Below are 19,334 nucleotides of genomic sequence, written 5' to 3'. Positions count from 1 at the left end.
ATCATAAGCACCTGCTATATTTTGTACATCTGTAAGAACAAAGGAGAGCCTGGAGGATGGGTGGGAGCAGGATGTGGCGAGACTTTCAAACCAGGCAGAAAGGGTGCTGCTGAACATGCCCCAAGTGGTCAAGGAAACAAGGTGAGGCACGCACTGTGCTCTTACTTTGAGGCCAGAAGTTGTTAGGGGTAAGGAGTATACTGTAACCAAGAAACAAACCAAGGTGTGTTTCATTTTATTAAGAGGTGATGGGGAGGAATATTATGCCATTTATGGATTGTGCTGTGCCTCACTGAAATTTTTCAGCCAAGCTGTACCAAAATGAATGTACTAAATTAAAGCCATCACTCCTACATTGCTTCTTTAATGAAACCAAAAACAATTAATCAAGACTGTAATACAAACTTAAGACAAATGGCCTCGGGGAAAGGCCAACCTAAGGTGTGCTCAAACACTCCTGTAGGGGATTCACTCGCTAGGGAAGAACAGTGTGCAAATGTCCTGTAAGTGAAAGGGTAGGTCCAGTAAGGAGTTCTCTATTTTGCAGGACTATTGGAAGGGTAGGGTGCAGTATTTGACCTCTGTAAGAAAAGGGACTTGAGCAGCTGTTTGTCTCTACATCATGTCCCTTTCCAGGGCTATATGTTCCATTTTGATCTTTGGTGGAGGGGTTGCTTTCGGAGCATTTTCCACTCTGCCTTCAGGGCTCTCTGGTAGGATGATGGGATGATCTCGATCAGACAGACAAACACACACAAGTACTTATTATTCCACACCTAATCTCCACCCCTAAAAATGTTTTTTCCCCACACTTTGGAAATGGCATTCCCTTCTCTTCCCCCTTGGAAGTGCCTTTTGAGTTTTCCAAGTTATTGCCGCATAGAAAGGGCATTCAGTGCAAAAGCTGGTATTGGGATGGCTGCTGGGCTGTAAGATGGGTATGAGAGGCTGTACGCTTTCTGGTGAGTAGGGGACAGATTAGTAATTGCACATGCAGGCCGTCCTCTGTTGGAGGAGGTTACTCAGAGGCAAGTCAAAAGAGACATAGAAGGATCTTATTCAAAAAGGCAATAGGGAAAACTCTGAATGGATGTAGCACTGCTAATTGCCAGGACAATACCACCCTTCCACTCCACTGGTACAAAAGAAGAGGTGGGGGGGGGGGGGAGGGAGAAGACATTAGCTAGATATGCAGTCCCAAGAAATCTGCTTTATTTTGCCATGTTTCAATGGCTGTTTGCTCTATTGTCGGGGGGGCTATTTGTGGAACTGCATACCATATTCTCTGGTTTGGTGGTAATCTCGCTTGAAAAACATGCAGTCCAGTTCTTCATAGTATAGCCAGGCTCTGGGAGCATGATCCATGGTCTTATTCCTTGTCTTCAAGTACTTTGATCTTTGCTTTGACCTGTTACTGGTACCAGTTCAAGGAGCACTCCCTTGCCTTCACTTGCTCTGACATTATCTTGTACATGTCTGCATTCTGGTGACTCTTCTCCAGCAGGAACTGAACATGAAGCTCTCCTATGGCAGTCAAATCCAAGATCTCTGAAGGGGTCCACATGGAAGTATGGTGGCAGTATGTCTACTATAATAGGTATGTAAACTCACTACTATCTTGTATCAAAAAGGGGTACACACTCCTAGCTGTCCAGTAGCATTTAAACAAAGAAGTGACATCCAGTCAAGATGACAAAGCAATGGAAAGCACACAGGTACAAATAAAAGACAGCTCAATCTATAAGTGAAGCAATCCACTCTGGGATAGTAGTTGGAATAGTTAGGACTGAGTCCACAAGAAACTTCAAGCAAACTAACTCATGGTGAAGTTACACTTGTTTTAAGGAGAATTACTTACTGCAACTTAATCACCAAATTTGGTTTAGAAATCAGTCGTGTGGATGCAATGCACTTTAAGGCAAAGTAGTTATTCTGATTTAACATCCCCATGTAGATAAAACTTAGACTAAGTGGAATTCTTGCATTTTCCTAGTTGCCTTGTGGTATACAATGCCACAGAGGAGATAGTGAGTGTGCTTATGCGCCAGAACACACCCAATTCCCCAGCAGCCCCAGAATATCTGGCTTATATCAGTTTCACGCTACTATTCTCACAAAAGCAATCCATAAACAGTGCTAAACTAGCCATGCTTGGATGAGTTTTCACTCCTGGGTTTCTATGGTACAACAGCAGTGGAGTAATTTTTGAGGATGAAGGAAGTAGGGAAAGGGAGAAGAGAAGACAAACTCAGAACTAAACCCTTTCCCACATGAAGACTGGTGGTGCTAGGGAAGATTTCCTCTTACAGAGAAGTGCCGAAATTTTTACCTAAGGTATTTCAGTTTTAAATAACTTTAAAAAAATCCTTTCCACTTCCCTCAAGTTTGCCAGTTCATCTTGCTACAGGAGTCTATCACAGGAGGCAGCAAACAGACCTGAAAACATGAGTTTGAGGAAGGGCGTGTGAGTTATTTTTTCCTTCTCCCTCTTAATAGTAGCTTAGGAGGGAAGGCTATGACAGCTACAGAAGCAGCAGAGGTAGTGACTCAAAGATGAGTGGATGTGGAAGCTGCAGAGAGAATACCTGAAAGATGCTTTGTTTGTATGTATGAAGTAGCACCTGAATGATCTGATGGAAGAGAAGATCACATCCCATCACAGGCCATTGGGCATATTTACCGCTAATAGTCAAAGATCAATTAATTGCCAAAATTAGGCTATCCCATCATACCATCCCCTCCATAAAGTTATCGAGCTTAGTCTTGAAGCCAGATATGTCTTTTGCCCCCACTGTTCCCCTTGGAAGGCTGTTCCAGAACTTCACTCCTCTGATTGTCAGACACCTTTGTCTAATTTCAAGTCTAAACTTCCTAATGGCCAGTTTACATTCATTTGTTCTTATGTCCACATTGGTATTGAGCTTAAATAATTCCTCTCCCTCCCTGGTATTTATCCCTGATATATTTATAGAGGGCAATCTTATCTCCCGTCAGCCTTCTTTTGGTTAGGCTAAACAAGCCGAGCTCTTTGGGTCTCCTTTCACAAGACAGGTTTTCCATTCCTCGGATCATCCTAGTAGCCCTTCTCTGTACCTGTTCCCGTTTGAATTCATCCTTCTTAAATATGGGAGACCAGAACTGCACACAATATTCCAGATGAGGCCTCACCAGTGCCTTGTATAATGGTACTAACACCTTCTTATCTCTACTGGAAATACCTCGCCTGATGCATCCCAAGACCGCATTAGCTTTTTTCAGGGCCATATCACACTGGCGGCTCATAGTCATCCTGTGATCGACCAGTACTCCAAGGTCCTTCTCCTCGTCTGTTACTTCGAACTGATGAGTCCCTAGCTTGTAACAAAAAATTCTTGTTATTAATCCCTAAATGGGTGACCTTGCACTTTTCACTATTAAATTTCATCCTATTACTATTAGTCCAGTTTACAAGGTCATCCAGCTCTTCCTGTATGATATCCCGGTCCTTCTCTGTATTGGCAATACCTCCCAGCTTTGTGTCATCCGCAAACTTTATTAGCGCACTCCCACTTTTTGTGCCAAGGTCAGTAATAAAAAGTTTAAATAAGATTGGTCCCAAAACCGATCCCCGAAGAACTCCACTAGTAACCTCCCTCCAGCCTGACAGTTCACCTTTCAGTATGACCCGTTGTAGTCTCCCCTTTATCCAGTTCCTTATCCACCTTTCAAATTTTCATATTGAGCCCCATCTTTTCCAATTTAACTAATAATTCCCCATGTGGAACCGTATCAAATGCCTTACTGAAATCAAGGTAAATTAGATCCACTGCATTTCTTTTGTCAAAAAAAAAAAAAAAAAATCTGTTACCTTCTCAAAGAAGGAGATCAGGTTGGTTTGGCATGATCTACCTTTTGTAAAACCATGTTGTATTTTGTCCCAATTACCGTTGACCTCAATGTCCTTAACTACTTTCTCCTTCAAAAATTTTCCCAAGACCTTGCATACTACAGATGTCAAATTAACAGGCCTGTAGTTACCCGGATCACTTTTCTTTTCCCTTTCTTAAAAATAGGAACTATGTTAACAATTCTCCAGTCATACAGTACAACCCCCGAGTTTACAGATTGATTAAAAATTCTTGCTAATGGGCTTGCAATTTCATGTACCAGTTCCTTTAATGTTCTCGGATGAAGATTATCTCGGGCTCCCGATTTAGTCCCATTAAGCTGTTAGAGTTTGGCTTCTACCGCGGATGTGGTAATATCTACCTCCATATCCTCATTCTCATTTGTCATCCTGCCATTATCCCTAAGCTCCTCATTAAAGACTGAGGCAAAGTATGTGTTTAGATATTGGGCCATGCCTAGATTATCCTTAACCTCCACTCCATCCTCAGGGGTTAAGATATGGGATGTGGACTGAGGCTGAAGAGGGTCCTAGTGGGAGCAGGAAAGAATCCACTGATTGTCCTTCCCATGGGAAGGAATGTGAGAGCAAGATTCTTGTTGGTACACATCAAGGGAGACTATGCCAGGCTGGGGAAGATGCTTAAAGAAACAGAGTCTCAGGTGATCTTCATTGGGATTCTACATGTTGCTAGAGGAGGACAGAAAGGGAGAGAAGATTATGAAGATCAACAGTGGCTCAGGAAATGGTGCTATAAGGAGGGATTGTGGATGTTAGACCACTGAGAGGCATTCATGGACAGAAGACTGTTCGCATGGGATGCACTCCACCGGAGTAGGGCAGGAAATAGACTTCTGGGATGGAGGTTGACAACTGATTAAAAGAGCTTTAAACTAGGAACTCAGAGGAGACAATTGGAGATGGTGATGTAATCACTACATCTGATTAAAACACTGAGTGAGGAAAATCAGGTAAAAATACAACAATTGAGAAAGGAGCAGAGGGTAGGAGAATGGACAACAAAATAAAAAGATAGTGCCAGTACCAATGACAGTAACAGTGAGGTAGGAGATACTGGAAGTAAAATGAGTACTAAATCAGGTTAGAAATATGGGTTAAGCCAAACAGAAACAATTACGATGTCTGTACACCAATGCAAGGAGCCTGGGTAACAAAATGGAGGAGCTAGAACTACTGATGAGGAAGTTATTATGTAGCTATTATAGGGATAATAGAAACATGGTGGAATAATAGTCAAGACTCGATTACAGGTATCAAGCATAGGCACTGTTCAGGAAAGAAAAGTAAAGGTGGTGGAGTAGCATGGCATATTAATGACAAGGTAGATTATAAAGAAATTAGAAGTGATGGAACAGAAAAATCTGTTCAGGTCAAAGTCACTTTGGGGAAGAAAGATAAGAGGTTCCACTGGGATAAACTTGAGGTTTGCTACAGACCCCATGATCTGATTTGGATATGGCTAGAGACCTCTAATATTTTTAACTGATATTCCTGGATGTGATAGCGGACAGATTTTTTCCCACTAAATAGTCACTGAACTAAGAAAAGGTGATGCTATTTTAGATTTAGTAAGCAGCAAGGACCTCATAGAAGAGCCGGTTGTAGAGGACAACCTTGGTTTGAGTGATTCCTGAGTTAATTCAGTTTAAACTAAAAGGAAGGATAAACAACAACAGGTCTGCAACTAGGGCCCTTGATTTCAAAACTTAAAAAAAAAAAAATGAAGGCAATTAGTTAGGGAAGTGGACTGGACTGAAGAAATCAAGGATCTGAATGTGAAAGAGGCTTCGAATTACTTAGTCAAAGTTGAAGATAGTATCTGGAGCCTGCATCCCAAGCAAGGGGAAAAATTCATAAGGTAGGGTTGCAGAACAAACTGGATGAACAAGCACCAGATTATTGAGAGAAAGCAAGAAACCTACAAGGAATGGAAGGAGGGATGGATCAGCAAGGAAAGCTACTTCTTGGAGGTCAGAAAGTGTAGAGAAAAAGTGAGAACTGCCAAAAGCCAAGCAAAGTTGGACTTTGCAAAAGGAATTAAAACCAATAGTAAAAGGTTATTTTAGCCATATAAAGAAAACAATGAAAAAAGTAGGACCACTAAACACTGAAGGATGGGGTGGAGATTAAAGGTAATGTAGGTATGGTCTACCACTTAAATATTTTGCCTCAGTTTTTAATAAGAATAATGTGGCACTTGGGGACAGTGGCAGGGTGGCTAATGGGAATGAGGATATAGAAGTAGAAATTACCACAGACGGAAGCCAAACACAAACAGTTTAATGGGACCAAACTGGGCAGGCCAGATAATCTCCATCCAATGCTATTAGAAGTGGCAGCACATGAAATTGCAAGCCTAATAGCAAGGATTTTTAATGAATCCATAAACTTGTACCTATGACTGGAGGAACTGCAAATACAATGCCTGCATTTAAGAAAGGGAAAAAAGTGATCTGGGAAACTGCATACAGTTGGGGTCAAAGTAATAAGCCTGTAAGGTCTTAGAACAAATTTTGAAAGAGTAATTAAAGACAGAAACAAACAGTAATTGGGATGAAATACGTGTTTAAAAAGGTAAATCATGCCAGACAAACTTGCTCTCTCTTTAAAATAAGATTTCCTAGACAAAGGAAATGCAGTAGATCTTATCTACCTAGATTTCAGTAAAGGATTTGATCCAGTTCGACCTGGGAAATTAGTTATATTGAAGAAGATGGAGATTAATACGAGAATCAAAAGGTGGCTAAGGAATGGTTAAAGGGGAGACTACAATGGATCATGCAGAAAGGTGAAATGTCAAGCTGGAGGGAGGTTACTAGTGGAATTCCTCAAGGAACTATCTTGGGACCAAATCCTATAAACATTTTAATTCATGTCCTTGCAACAAAAATTGGGAGTGTGCTAATAAAATTTGCGGATGAGACAGTTGGGAGGTATTGCCAATATAGAGGAAAACTGGAATATCATACAGGATGGTTTGGATAATCTTGAAAACTGGAGTAATAGAAATGGGGTGATATTTAATAGTGCAAAGTGAAAGGTCATGCACTTATGGCTAACAAGAATTTTTCTATAAGCTGGGGACATATTAGTCCGAAGAGACAGGAGGAGGAGGAAGAGAAGGAGAAAGACCTGGGTGTATTCGTCAATCACAGAATGACTACGAGCCACCAATGTGATGCAGTTGTGAAAAAAACTAATATGCTCCTAGGATGCATCAGGAGCGGTATTTCCAGAGGAGACAGGAAAGTGTTATCATTATACAAGGCACTGATGAGACCTAATCCGGAATACTGTGTGCAATTCTGGTCTCCCATGTTTAAGAAAGATTAATTCAAATTGGAACAGGTGCAGAAAAGGGCTACTAGGATGACCATGGGAATGAAGAACCTACTTCACAAGAGGAGACTTAGGCTAAACAAGTTATGGTCCTTAACAAAATGAAGACTGAGAGGAGATATGATTGCTTTCTATAAATACATCAGAGGGATAAACATCAGCAAGGGAGAAGAGTTATTTAAGTTAAGGGCCAATGTTGGCATAAGAACAAATAGATATAAACTGGCCATCAACAAGTTTAGGACTGAAATTAGACAAAGGTTTCTAATGAGCAGAGGAGTGCAGCTCTAGAACAGCTTTCCAAGGGGAGCAGCAGGAGCAAAAAAACCTAACTTATTTCAATACTAAGCTTGCTAAGTTTATGAAGGGAATGGCAAGATGAAGTTGCCTGCAATGGCACTTGGCCCATCCAAGACTGCTAGTAGTAAATATCTCCATTGGCCGGAGATGGGACATTAGATGGCAACGGCTCTGAATTACGAGAGAATATTCTTTCCCAGGTATCTGGCTAGTGGGTCTCACATATGCTCAGGGTCTTATGATCACCATATTCAGGGACAGGAAGGAATCCCCCCCCATCCCTAGTCAGACTAGCAGAGACCTGGGGATTGGGTATGTGTGATTGGGGGGGTTCAACTTCCTCTGCAGCATGGGGCACAGGTCACTTCTTGGTTTGAACTAGATTAAATGGTTGATTCTCTAACTTGAAATCTTTAAATCAAGATGTGACAATTTCTATAAAGCCCCATAACCTCTGGATGAGTTACTGGAGTGGGTGGGTGAGGTTCTGTGGCCTGCGATGAGCAGGAGGTCAGGTTAGACAAGGTCACTTCTGGCCTTAAAGTCTATAGGAATACTTCACTCTGGGATGTCACCAATATCAAAAAATCTGAGGTTAATAGAAACCACTGGTCCCACAGGTTTCTGGAAAGTTATAAAAGTCTGATTCCTCCTCTTCGCCCCCCCCCCCCCCCCCCCGGCCCCCTTCTCACAACATCTGCTGGCAAAGTTACTCCCGGATTACCCTTTCTTCAGTAGTCTAATCAGTGGAAACGCTGAGCTGATGTGTTTATGTTTAGCTCAGTTCGTTTTCTGGTTTTGCAGTAGAACTGTAGCTCTACAACTGGGCATGTGAGGAGTGAAGCCAAAAATAACCTTACTACAGATCAGTTCTTATGGACCATACATATAGTAAAACTTACACTCGACTATCTAATAAATCGTAAGTGACTACATCCATTATGCATCATTATAAGAAAAAAATCTGACTGCAAGAACTTAAAGGAATAAACTCGTTAAGTGGTTTCAGCTCTGCTCACTGGGCAAAACTACAATCAGGATTTAAAGTCAATACCTGCATAGGGATTTCTGAACAGTAACTGAAGAACCCAAGACTTTCAAATATCCAAAGCTTAGGTTAAATCAATTGTTTACGTTTTGCCCAAGTTTCTCCCATAATTCTTTGGCCACTAAAATTTACTAAAGATTGAGAGGTGCTCAGATACTACAGTAATGGGAACCATATAAGTACATGAGATAGACCTTATAAATTTAACCAAGTGCACTCAGTCATTATGCATTATTACATGTGTTATTTAACTTAAGTAGTATCCATTGAAAGCCTTTAGTCTAGGGTTTAAAATCAATTCTAAGGTTGCATTTTTAAAAGATTATAAAAATGGCTTGGATGAAAGCTGCAGTCTGAGTGGGAGAAGAGACTTCATTGGGAGAAAATTACATGTTTCAATTCACATCAGGACTACAAAGTTTCTTCAACAAGATCGCTGTAATAGCCAAGCACTTTTAAAAATTATTCATATGAAAATGTAAGATTTAAATTGAATAATCTTTAATTTTAAATTATCTTATTAAAAGTGGTTGATGGGATCGGAGAAGGCAAGAGCTGTAAAATTCAGACAGCTTTGAACCACTGCTTCTTTCACCTGACAGAGGTGGGTCTGGCTAAAAGTTAAATGGCTTCCCCACTGCCTACTAATTCCCTTCATCTCTCCATTCAGCTGGATCTGGCAGCAAACAACGCAGATTTTCTAAAGTAGATCAAACCACATTTGCTAGCCCAGATATGCTGTTCAGCAGGAGCATGGCTTGAAAGACCAAGGCAAAGCTAAGCAAGAGAATGGGATCATAGTAGTTTCAAAGGAAAACAGCTCAAGCAGGTCCTCCTTTGCCACCATCAGCTGGGAGAGAAGGAAGAAAAACGGGAGCGAAGCAGGTTTAATGGGAACATAAACACACCCTCAGACATAAGCAGATTTTTATGAGTGTCTGTATGACACAGATTAATAATTATGCTTAAATGCTTAATTGACTTTTTCCTCAATAAACCATTTTATAAGTGGAACAAACTCCCAAGGTGCACATTAATCAGCTAATTTAAGCACATCTTGGCTGTGTTTGAGGGACTGCTGTGCTTCAGCACACCCAAGATGTGCGTATATTGGCTGATTAACACTTGTGTGCTGTTGCTTGCATCACTAGTAAATTAAGCTTTTATCTCCTTAAACTCGTATAATCATACTACTTGAAGAGTAACAGCTCCTACCACAAAACAGACATCGCTATAAACAATACATCCAGGGACACACCTAGTTTGTTCCTCTTAAGCTCTATGATAAACCAATTTTCACTATTCCCTATGCCATGTCTGCTAATTCACCAGTAAAAAAAGAATTAGGAGGCTTAAACATTAAAACATTTTGGCTAGTAGCTTTTGTAACTGATCAACTTAAAGGGATATGTATCTATCCAGTTTTCAAAATGAATTTAAAATTGTATACTACACCCGCCCCCAAGTCTCTCTGACAAATCTTCTGATTCTGCAGTGACATTTTCCTATCATTTTAAATGTACTTCCTTTATCCCCTATTTCTGTGAAAGGCCCATCTGTCAAGGAGAACTGACCGTGTACAAAGTGCAGTCAAACTCAAAGTGGGGAAAAAACCCTGAAAAGAAACCTCTCTTTCATTACAGTAATCATAGGTGTTATCTGCAAAACAGCAAGCAAGAGATTTCCAGGCAGTTTTCAATTTGAGAAGCATTCTCTCAGAAGGGGAGCATAAAAGTAAGCATATTTAGATTCATTCAAAAACAATTTTCTTATAAGCTTGAAGAAAAATAACCCCAACAAAATGAAGCTATGAGTCAAGATCAGCCAAGTCATTCCCCCAACCTCTCCCACCAAAGTGTTTTTTAATATAGGATTCCATTTGTATTATAAATACCAGTCACTTTGGTATCTCATTTAACTCTAAGGGGTGATTTCAAAAGCACTTGAGTGTTCCTAACTCGCTTGGGTGCTTTTGGAAATCTCACCCTTAAGAGTTATACAGCAATTAGCAAATAAACCAATACAGCATATTGCTTTGAGCCAAATTGAGAAAAAAAAAAATAAAGGTACCATGTATAGAATATCAAACCATCTTAACTTTTAGGGTTACACTTATACAAACAGTAAGACTTATGAAAGCCGTCTTAAGCAATTGTTTTACAATATTATACAAAAGGGGACTACACAAGTGCAAAATACAGAGCAAGATCTTGCAAGTTAAAGGCCGCCATTGGGGGGGAAAAAACAACAAGTTGATTCAAAAATGACTGGCATAAGTTCTAAATTTCCAAGAAATTAGGTTTTTCAACTTTAAGAAAATTACAATAACTAAAACCTGAACATTTCGTCACTAATGCACTTCTGATGACTTAAGATTAAAGTGTAATGGAATTGGAAGATCTGGTATGGACATTCATTATTGGAGAGCAAAGTCTTTGCTTTCTTTCATAGCCTGCCACTGTAATTTTAAGTCTGTTTATAATTTGTACATAATGTCTGTCCAGCACAGAATTCAAGATTCTACTCTAATTGAACTATAACTATTTGTGGAAGTAGCAAGGTAATTAGCAAATAATGCAGACAGACTTTTTGGGGAGGCACACCCTTCTAGAGCAGTATTCATACTGACTGTTTACAATAGCAGATTTAACTATTTAGATACAAAACATTAAAAACATAGTGCTGTGCTAAACATTATAATTTAACATTCTAAATAGCTATGATCTCCAACTTAGCACAATGGAACTACAATTGTCAAACAGATTGGAAATGAACATAGCATTTTATTTTAAAAATTTCCGTAGCATGTAGCTGTGATTCAGGAAAGCATTTAAGCATCTGACTTCAGTGGGACTTAAACACATGCTTAAGCATTCTTCCTGAATAGGGAGAGACTTCAGCACAAATTTAAGTGCTTTCCTGATTCAAAGCCCAAGATTCCATACATTTCTCCACCCATTAAAAACTCTTGTAACAAAGTAAATTAAATATTTATCAAGGTATCTGGATCTATAAAAGAGAATAGATGTGTCCTACACATTTCTCTAAGTTGTTTCCTTGCTTACATAACTGTAAAAAAAGACTTACATGGACAAGTTAGGAGATGGAACCCTACTATCATCAGCTAGGTTCCCAAGGTGGCTCGGCGTTGAAGTCGAACTGTTCTCTATAAAGCACTTCTCCTAGGCCTTCTGGATAGTTGTAAACCTGATCAGAGAGTTTGCCCTGTAGGAAAAATACATAGATAAATAAAATTGATAACTTAGGAGTAAACAACACTTTACCGTCAAACATGGAACTTCTGTTCTTAACTGCACTTTTAATATGGACTGCTGTCTCCTGTTATAGTAATCTACAACAATAATTTACAGAGCCTGTTTTTCAAAGCTGAGTACACACACAAATGAGCATAAGGAAGTCAAATTGTCATCAGTGACATGTTTAACTATCAATAGATGTTATCCACCTTATGGCCTCTTCACATTTATGCCTCCCTAGAGCCTCCTCCCCTTACTGTTTCACTTAGGGTGACAAGATAGCAAGGATGAAAAATTGGGACAGTGGGTGGGGTTAATAGTTGCCTATAAAAGAAAAAGCCCCAAATATCAGGATTATCCCTATAAAATCGGGACATCTGGTCACCCTAGTCTCACTACAGTAGTGGTCATCTCCCATATTCCTCAGGAGAGCCTCAATCCCCTCCCAAAGGGGCTCTGAGAAGCACAGGAGGTCAAAGCGATGTGTGATGACTGAAATTGGGACTACAGGCAGTGGATACAAGGACAAAACATAACAATCCATGGGTGAGGGAGATGGTGGGAAGTACACAGGAGAATTAAGCTTTAGTATGGAGTGACATAAGGGGGTATGGGACTGTAATGGTCATAAGGTGGTACACATGGAATTTAATAGTCATTTTTGAGGGGATTAGCAGAGTCAGAAGTGGTGCAAAGAGCACCACTGTTCTGATGGCCCACCTATGATGAACTACAGGTTTGTTAGAACAGATACTCTTTGAAGAACTTCCCATAGTTCATGGGCCTGCAGTCCCTCTCTCAAAAACCACATTTAATTAATCTAAGTAGAGATGCTGAATGCACCACAAGTCCCCATAGAGTCAAAAACATATTTCCCCAATTCCTACCTAGCTCTAATCAGTCCCCACCCCCAAGTGGGTACATATCTTCTAGGCCCTCATACAGTGCTCTCACTTCCTCCCCACCCACCCGCATAACAGAGTGGTTGGGGATGTATTCTGGGGGCAAAGTTGGGGGCCTTGAGCTATGGGGAGGCCAAAGTCTGTGCATCAAGAAACTGGCAATTTAATTGGCCCTTAGAGGGCAAAACTATTAAATACAGATCCAAAAGTCAAACTAAAGTCTTGTCTACAGAGGGACAGCAAAGAAAATTCAAATTAAAGGTGTGAAAGTGGCATAGTTAAACTGCATTAAACCACTGCATGAACACATTCATTCTTAATTAAAGTGGCCTTAGTTTGGTTTATTTCAATTCACCTTGAAAGTGAATTTAATCCTGTTTAGTTTAATTCACTTCCAAAGTGAATTGAAATAAACCAAACTAAGGCCTCTTCCATTCTGAGGAACAGCATCCACACAGGTATTTAATGCAGTTTTACTAATACACTTCAAATTCACACCTTTAATTTTCTTAGCTGTCCCTATGTAGACATCCCCTTAGGTGTTAAAATATGGGGTTTATATACCTGAGTTCAATTACAATAGTCATTTCAAAAAGTGCTGTAATGGGTAACAGTGGAGTTTAAACCAGCCCTGCTTACACAAACTGAATTCTTCACAGGTACAAACTAAAAGTGGCTGTCACATTTTAAAATAATTGAAATAACCAATGTAAGCAAACAGGTCATCTGGAAACCTGGGACATGCAGAGATTAAAAAGTGTGTGGTAATCCATGGTATAAAATACAGAGTACTACTGATATTTAATAAAAGTAAATCTATATTAAACTGAAAAATTTGAATACATATGGGCTACCAAAAATGGCTATCCTTTATCACATAATGGTCTTTTCAACCATAGCAGTTGCTTATATATGTATTGGCCAGGATAAATGAGCAAACACAGGAGAATTATGCTAGTTCACATTACATAATTTGCACTCCAAACATATCATCTTTCTTTACATCCCAGCAAAGGCATAACAGCAGTGCTGTAGTGGAATCTCATTAATAAAATGTCATTACTTTTACAATACAAACTATAGAACATTTACTAATACAGTTATGAATATTAAAACTGAACTACACTTGTTAAAAATGAATTGGGATTCCTTACTTCTAGCTGACTGACTGAAAGTTACTTTTCATGTTCAGTTAGCTTTAATTTAAAGAATTGCAATGGAAAAATTAAAGTTAAGCCAATAAAATTAGCTCTCAAACTATTGGCATAAGAAATATTTGTTTTAAAATCAAGTGTTAATTTCACAAAAGCAAAATGTTTAAATATCTACACTATTTTTGGATGCTGTTCAAAAATGTGAACATCTGTATGCTGCTTTCAAACTGAGAACACTTACAGCACAACAAGTCTCTTAAAAACAGGTGTTGCAAGCAGAAAAGATGACCTTTACTGCAGTACATAAAAGGCCACAATACAAGCAAATATGATCTGCAGTACAGTCAAAATGAATTTTGCCACATGCCACAAGGAGCGGGGGGAGAGCAGGAGAGCCAGTTTCCTTGGAGCTAGAATAAAAATTGACAATATTCCCTAGCGATAACTTTGTGTTGTGTTTTAGAGGAATGAACTGGAATTTTACTTTAGCATTTTAAGTCCTAAACTCAGGATTTCCCCCACACACACCTTGTCAGTGATCTCAACTAATGTATAGAAAGTACAATTTCACTTCTCATGCACGAGTATTTAACTGTATCAAATATCCATAAAGGATAAAACAGCATTAATGAAGTCTGACTTTTGAAAGAATTTTATTCTAAGAGGTAAAGAATTTAATGAAAATGTTCAGTTTTCCAGATCAAAATAGGACAGTGCTAAAATGTCAAGTACTACATGCTAACATTTCAAGCAGGGTTGCCATGTCCCTAATTGTTCTGGGCAGCATAGATGAATTAAAGGAATTGCCTCGTGTCCAGACTGAAATGCTTGATTCTTCCCTATTTTTACTGAAAGTCTCAAAAGTGGCAATAAAAAAAATTGTTCTTTACCAAAAGAACAAGTTTTCAGTCGAGGAATTTTTTTGCAACTAAATGCCTAGTAGCTGTACTTTGCCTTATAACACTTATAAAATCATCCATTGTCCACATCATCTTACGAACAGGAAAAACTAAAGGCACTGAACTAAAATATCCAGGGCCCAAACCCCTACAATCCAGAATCATATGACTCACAGCACTAGTTGGCACACTTAGCAGAGGCAGCATGAAGTGCATGGGTCATGGAAATAGAACTATCCCTGTTGTCCCTAGATCCTTTCAAGATCAGTGTTGAGGCATGCTGGTAGGACAGCGTGTGGGAAGCTTGCCTTCCTTGCTGCCCTGCAGATCAGGGTGGCTTCTGTTGCCAGAGCTATCCATCTGACCCCTTTCACCAACACTAAATCTACAATTACTTTTAAACTGAAGCTTATGGCTTATGTAAATTAGCTCATTTATTTACATAAATACTTAATGAAAATAATGTAATGTCCCTAATTTCCCCCCCCCCCCCAAGGTGACACTCCTAATCCCCCTCTATGGTAAGAATGGTGCAATTTATTACACAGAATATTCACATCAGCATCAAGCCCACTAAGGAAAATATTTGAGACTCAAAACTAGCCAAGGTATGCAGTCCCCTTTTAATTTTACAGTGTAGGCTGGGGCAGCCAGAGGTACAGCTTATTGTAGCTCAGTTTCTCCAATACAGAAGGATTCCCCCGGAGGAGAAACATTTACATTACTATGTTACTACCAAATCCTGTCCTAGACTCAGAAGCAGCCACAATTCCCTCCTCCTCCCCACAGACTTGGAGTTCAGTGCTGCCTGTCTGACACCCCGCTGGGAAAGAGAGAGATGGCGGGCAGAAGAGCGCGCCTGCTGGAGCTGCTTTGGGGAGAATTGCTGTTCTGTGTATATGAGGCAGAGCAGGGAGGGGGCATTCACTCTTGCACTCACTGCAGTCTGAGACACATGGGGGGGGATGCAATGTCGCAAGCAGCCGCGACGGCAGCAGCATTGTTCGCATGGTGACAGGAAGGAAAGAACCAGACTGGACCAGTCCAGACTGGAACAAACCCCTCCTCCCCTTCCACCACCATTATTCACGACAAAAACCGGCTGAAATGCTGTTGTGTCTCACATTCACAAAGGGAAGAACAGCAAGCAAGTGCATTATCTCTAGAGCTGGCAACCCTCAAACTCGGGGGAGGGGAGAAGAATTGGGGCAACACTTCAGCCCACTCACATATAAGCATGCAGTGAAAGAACAAGTCAGAGCTCTGAGTAGGGGCCCAGAGAAAGGAAAGCCAGAGCTAATCCATTTCATAATTGTTATACAGCCACTTCCCACAGCTACTGACACAATGCAGCTGTATTCCACTGGGGCTACCCACACAAGCTATGCTGAGCCACCAGAGACTGCTGCAGACAGGGTCTGAATTGCAGCAAGTGGGAAATCGCTGTAACAGTACTTTTGCTCCTGTGTACTGTCACTTCTTGGTTGCACAGGATGTTGCACAGCAGAAGATACACATCAAAAAGGATTGAAAGAGGTTTAGACTTGCTTTCCTCTGATACCCACAATTTGGATCCACCCTTATTGCAGTTACACATTTGTTCTGACTACTGAGTCAGCCAAGCTTATATTTTGTATGGATGGCAGTGTGCTCACAGTGAGAACATGAGTTTTCCAAACCCAATCACCTCATACACGTGTGCGCACACTTGCAAGCATAATACAGTCCCCACCATGTTGCCTCTACATGTGTGTATAAAAAGCCCTACAGTTCCCTCACCATTTCCCCTTTGCATGCTCACCCCCCACTTCACAATCTGGCTCTTCTCTCTGCTAGCACCCCCTTCCAATGAAGCAGGTGTTGGGATCATGACACAAACACACCCAGCTGACACCACTCTGAGAATACACTGACAGCCAGACCCCCTTTGTACACATTCTAACAGCCGCTGAGTAGTGACTCAGTCCTCCTTCATACACTTTCCACAGGCCACCACTGTGACCTAGAAGGACATAACCAATCAGACCAAAAGGACTCCCAAGGCAGCCAAAACAGCGAAAAATGGGCTTAACCGAGACACTTCCAAAAGAACTGGTGGGCAGCAGCAACCCAGTTACTGTTAGCCTGACAGACTGGTGGAGGGGAGGGGAGAGGAGAATGTGTGTGTGTGTGCGTCCTTGAGGCAACAAGGGAAGGAGAGATTGTGTCTGAGGTTGAGCATGATTGCTAAGCAGGATAGAGGGGGTACGGAAGAGCATTCTTTACCCACTGGCATATCAGCATTAAGTCAATGTGCCCAAGACATTAAGACCCCCAGGTGAGGACTAGAGTAGGCCACTTGTGCAATATCCTCAACCCCTACTCCTCCCACTGCTGCCACACGAGCTTCACACATGCCCCTGTCACGAACCCCATTAACAAAGGCAGAGCATAAAGATCTCATTGGGGGTTACCAACTGCCAGCACCCACAACATGGCTCAAGTGGTGGGGATAGGAAAAGAGATGTGACACCACAACAGAACCCGGATGGATAGTCACAGTTACACAGACATACAACATGGCCTCTGAGAAACGAGAGGAGAGTCTTTGCCATGCTACAAACACCCTCTTCTGCTCCCTTGCCCTCCTCTCCTGTCTAGTCAGGCCTTCTTTACTGATCAAAGCATCTAGTTACAAACCTATTTCCCTATGCCCCCCAAAATGGCATTCTGAGTGTCAGTTTACTAACGCTAAAGAGAATCAGTGAAAACCCACATGGGAGGGAAACAACACTACTGAGCCAGGGCAGCTCTGACAAGGGGAAGTGATGATGAAACAGCTCCTGCTACAAGGACTATTCCTGGGGGGAGATGGGGAGGGGTCTCTTCACTGTTCTTAAGTAGCCAGGTCAAGAGACTCCCCTCTCCTCCCCCATCCCCAAAAAAAGGGCATCGAGCAACGCAGAAGCAGCTGGAGGAGGAGGAGTCCGCTATTACTGCTAACTGACCCACTTCAGACAGACACATCACACACAGCCACCCAACCCCATCCACAGGAATCCGCCATGTTAGAGCAGCTGCTGAGCCCCCTTACATAGTCACATTTGGGTCTGTGGCTAGTCTCCTCTTCCTCCCCCCGCCCCCGAACAGATACATCAGCCACCGTACAGCAGCCCCTAGATCCCCGCTCTCTCCCACACACACACGGGTGTCCGCCATGTTCGAGGAGCAGCTGCTGAGCACCCTCCACACACACACACAAACACACATTCCCTTGCTAAATGTGCAACAGCACCTCACTCCTGTCCCGCTCTGTGAGGACACGCCAGCCCCGCATTCAGCGGCAGAGAGCCGCAGCAATGCGTACCGGGGGAGGGGGACAAATCTGACTCATCCCCTTCTTCCCGACTACCGCTGCTGGGAAGGGGTGCTGCCCACGGCTCCCCCAGCGCCCGCCACTGCTGCCGAGAACCTGCAGCTCACGCCTCCCACAGCCGCTGCTCCTCATGCGGGGAAGGGGACAAACAGCCTCCGCTGTTTCTGGGGGGCTGGAGCCTGCGAAGCCCTAGGAACTTGCCCTCCACCAGCCGGGAGGTCTGGAACCAAAAGCCCGCAGAGCCCGGCTGGGCCCGTCCTACCCCCCACAAGTCCCAGGCTTGGGAGGGCGTCTGCTTCGCAGCTGCCAGTGTTGGAGGCGTGGGGGTCTCTGCTCGCACAGTCCCCGGGGGCTTGGGGCTCTCGCTTTCCACCCCCACCCCGTGGCCATACTAAAAAGGGATGTACCAGCATTTGGGGGTGTCTCCCCCACCGGCCCCTGCGCGGCAATGCGCAGTGCCGGAGGTCGGCCTGCACACACCCCACGCCGTGTCCCCGGGGGTGGGGGGTCTCCCTCCGCCCTGCCCCCAGCCCGGGTACTCACGTGCGACAACGGCCCGAAGGATTTGGTAAATCGTCTTCGCTTTTTAGGCGGAATTTTTAAAGAGGGATGTGGGAACCTACAGCAGAAATACAGGCGGCGGCAGCGGCGCCCTCCAGGGCCATAGGCTGCGGGGGCGGCCGGCGGGGGGAGCGCAGGGCAGCGCTGGGACGGCGGGGCACGGACGCGGAGAGACGGGCAGGCCGGGAGCGCGAAGGGAGCGAGCCGGGCAGAGCGGGGTGGTGGCGGCCAGCCGGGCAGAGACACGCGCAACAACGCCGAGCAGGCAGGAAAGAAGAGGAGGGGGCGCCGCAGCCCGGCACTTATAGGAGGAGCGGGAGGCGGCGCCACGCATGGCGGAGAGGGCGGTGTCTGCCGCGGGCCAAGCCGGTAACCCGCATCCTCCCGCCTCCACTACCCAAGGCACAGCGCTCTGGGCGGGCCTGGGGCGCATGCGCCGGTAGAGAGCGAGAGCGCGGAGGAGAGCCGGCCCCTGCCTCTGCCCTTTGCCCCTCAGCTGCCGGCTGGGCTTCCCTTTGCCCGGCGAGGCCACGAGAGCGCCCAGCCAACAGGTGGGAAACTTGAGGTAACCCAGCCCCGGAGCTGCAGCCGGGCCTGGCCCCTACAGCCCGG

At 43.0% G+C, this 19,334-nt stretch overlaps 1 protein-coding gene across 1 annotated transcript in view; it reads right to left on the bottom strand.

Annotated features, from left to right (window-relative positions):
* The window catches only part of AZIN1 (antizyme inhibitor 1), a 55,709-nt gene extending 36,877 nt beyond the window's left edge, over window positions 1-18,832 (bottom strand). Inside the window, exons 1-2 of the mRNA XM_065399854.1 lie at window positions 18,705-18,832; window positions 11,682-11,819 (exon numbers count right to left, since the gene is read on the bottom strand). The gene's annotated coding sequence lies outside the window, so the exon portion shown is untranslated. The remainder of the gene's footprint in view (window positions 1-11,681; window positions 11,820-18,704) is intronic.
* Between the last annotated feature and the right edge of the window lie 502 nt (window positions 18,833-19,334).

The sequence above is a fragment of the Emys orbicularis genome, chromosome 2 (genome assembly GCF_028017835.1).
Source record: "Emys orbicularis isolate rEmyOrb1 chromosome 2, rEmyOrb1.hap1, whole genome shotgun sequence".
Taxonomy (NCBI): Eukaryota; Metazoa; Chordata; order Testudines; family Emydidae; genus Emys; species Emys orbicularis.
The sequence above is the reverse complement of the archived record's forward strand: the minus strand, read 5'-3'. Positions and strand labels throughout refer to the sequence as shown.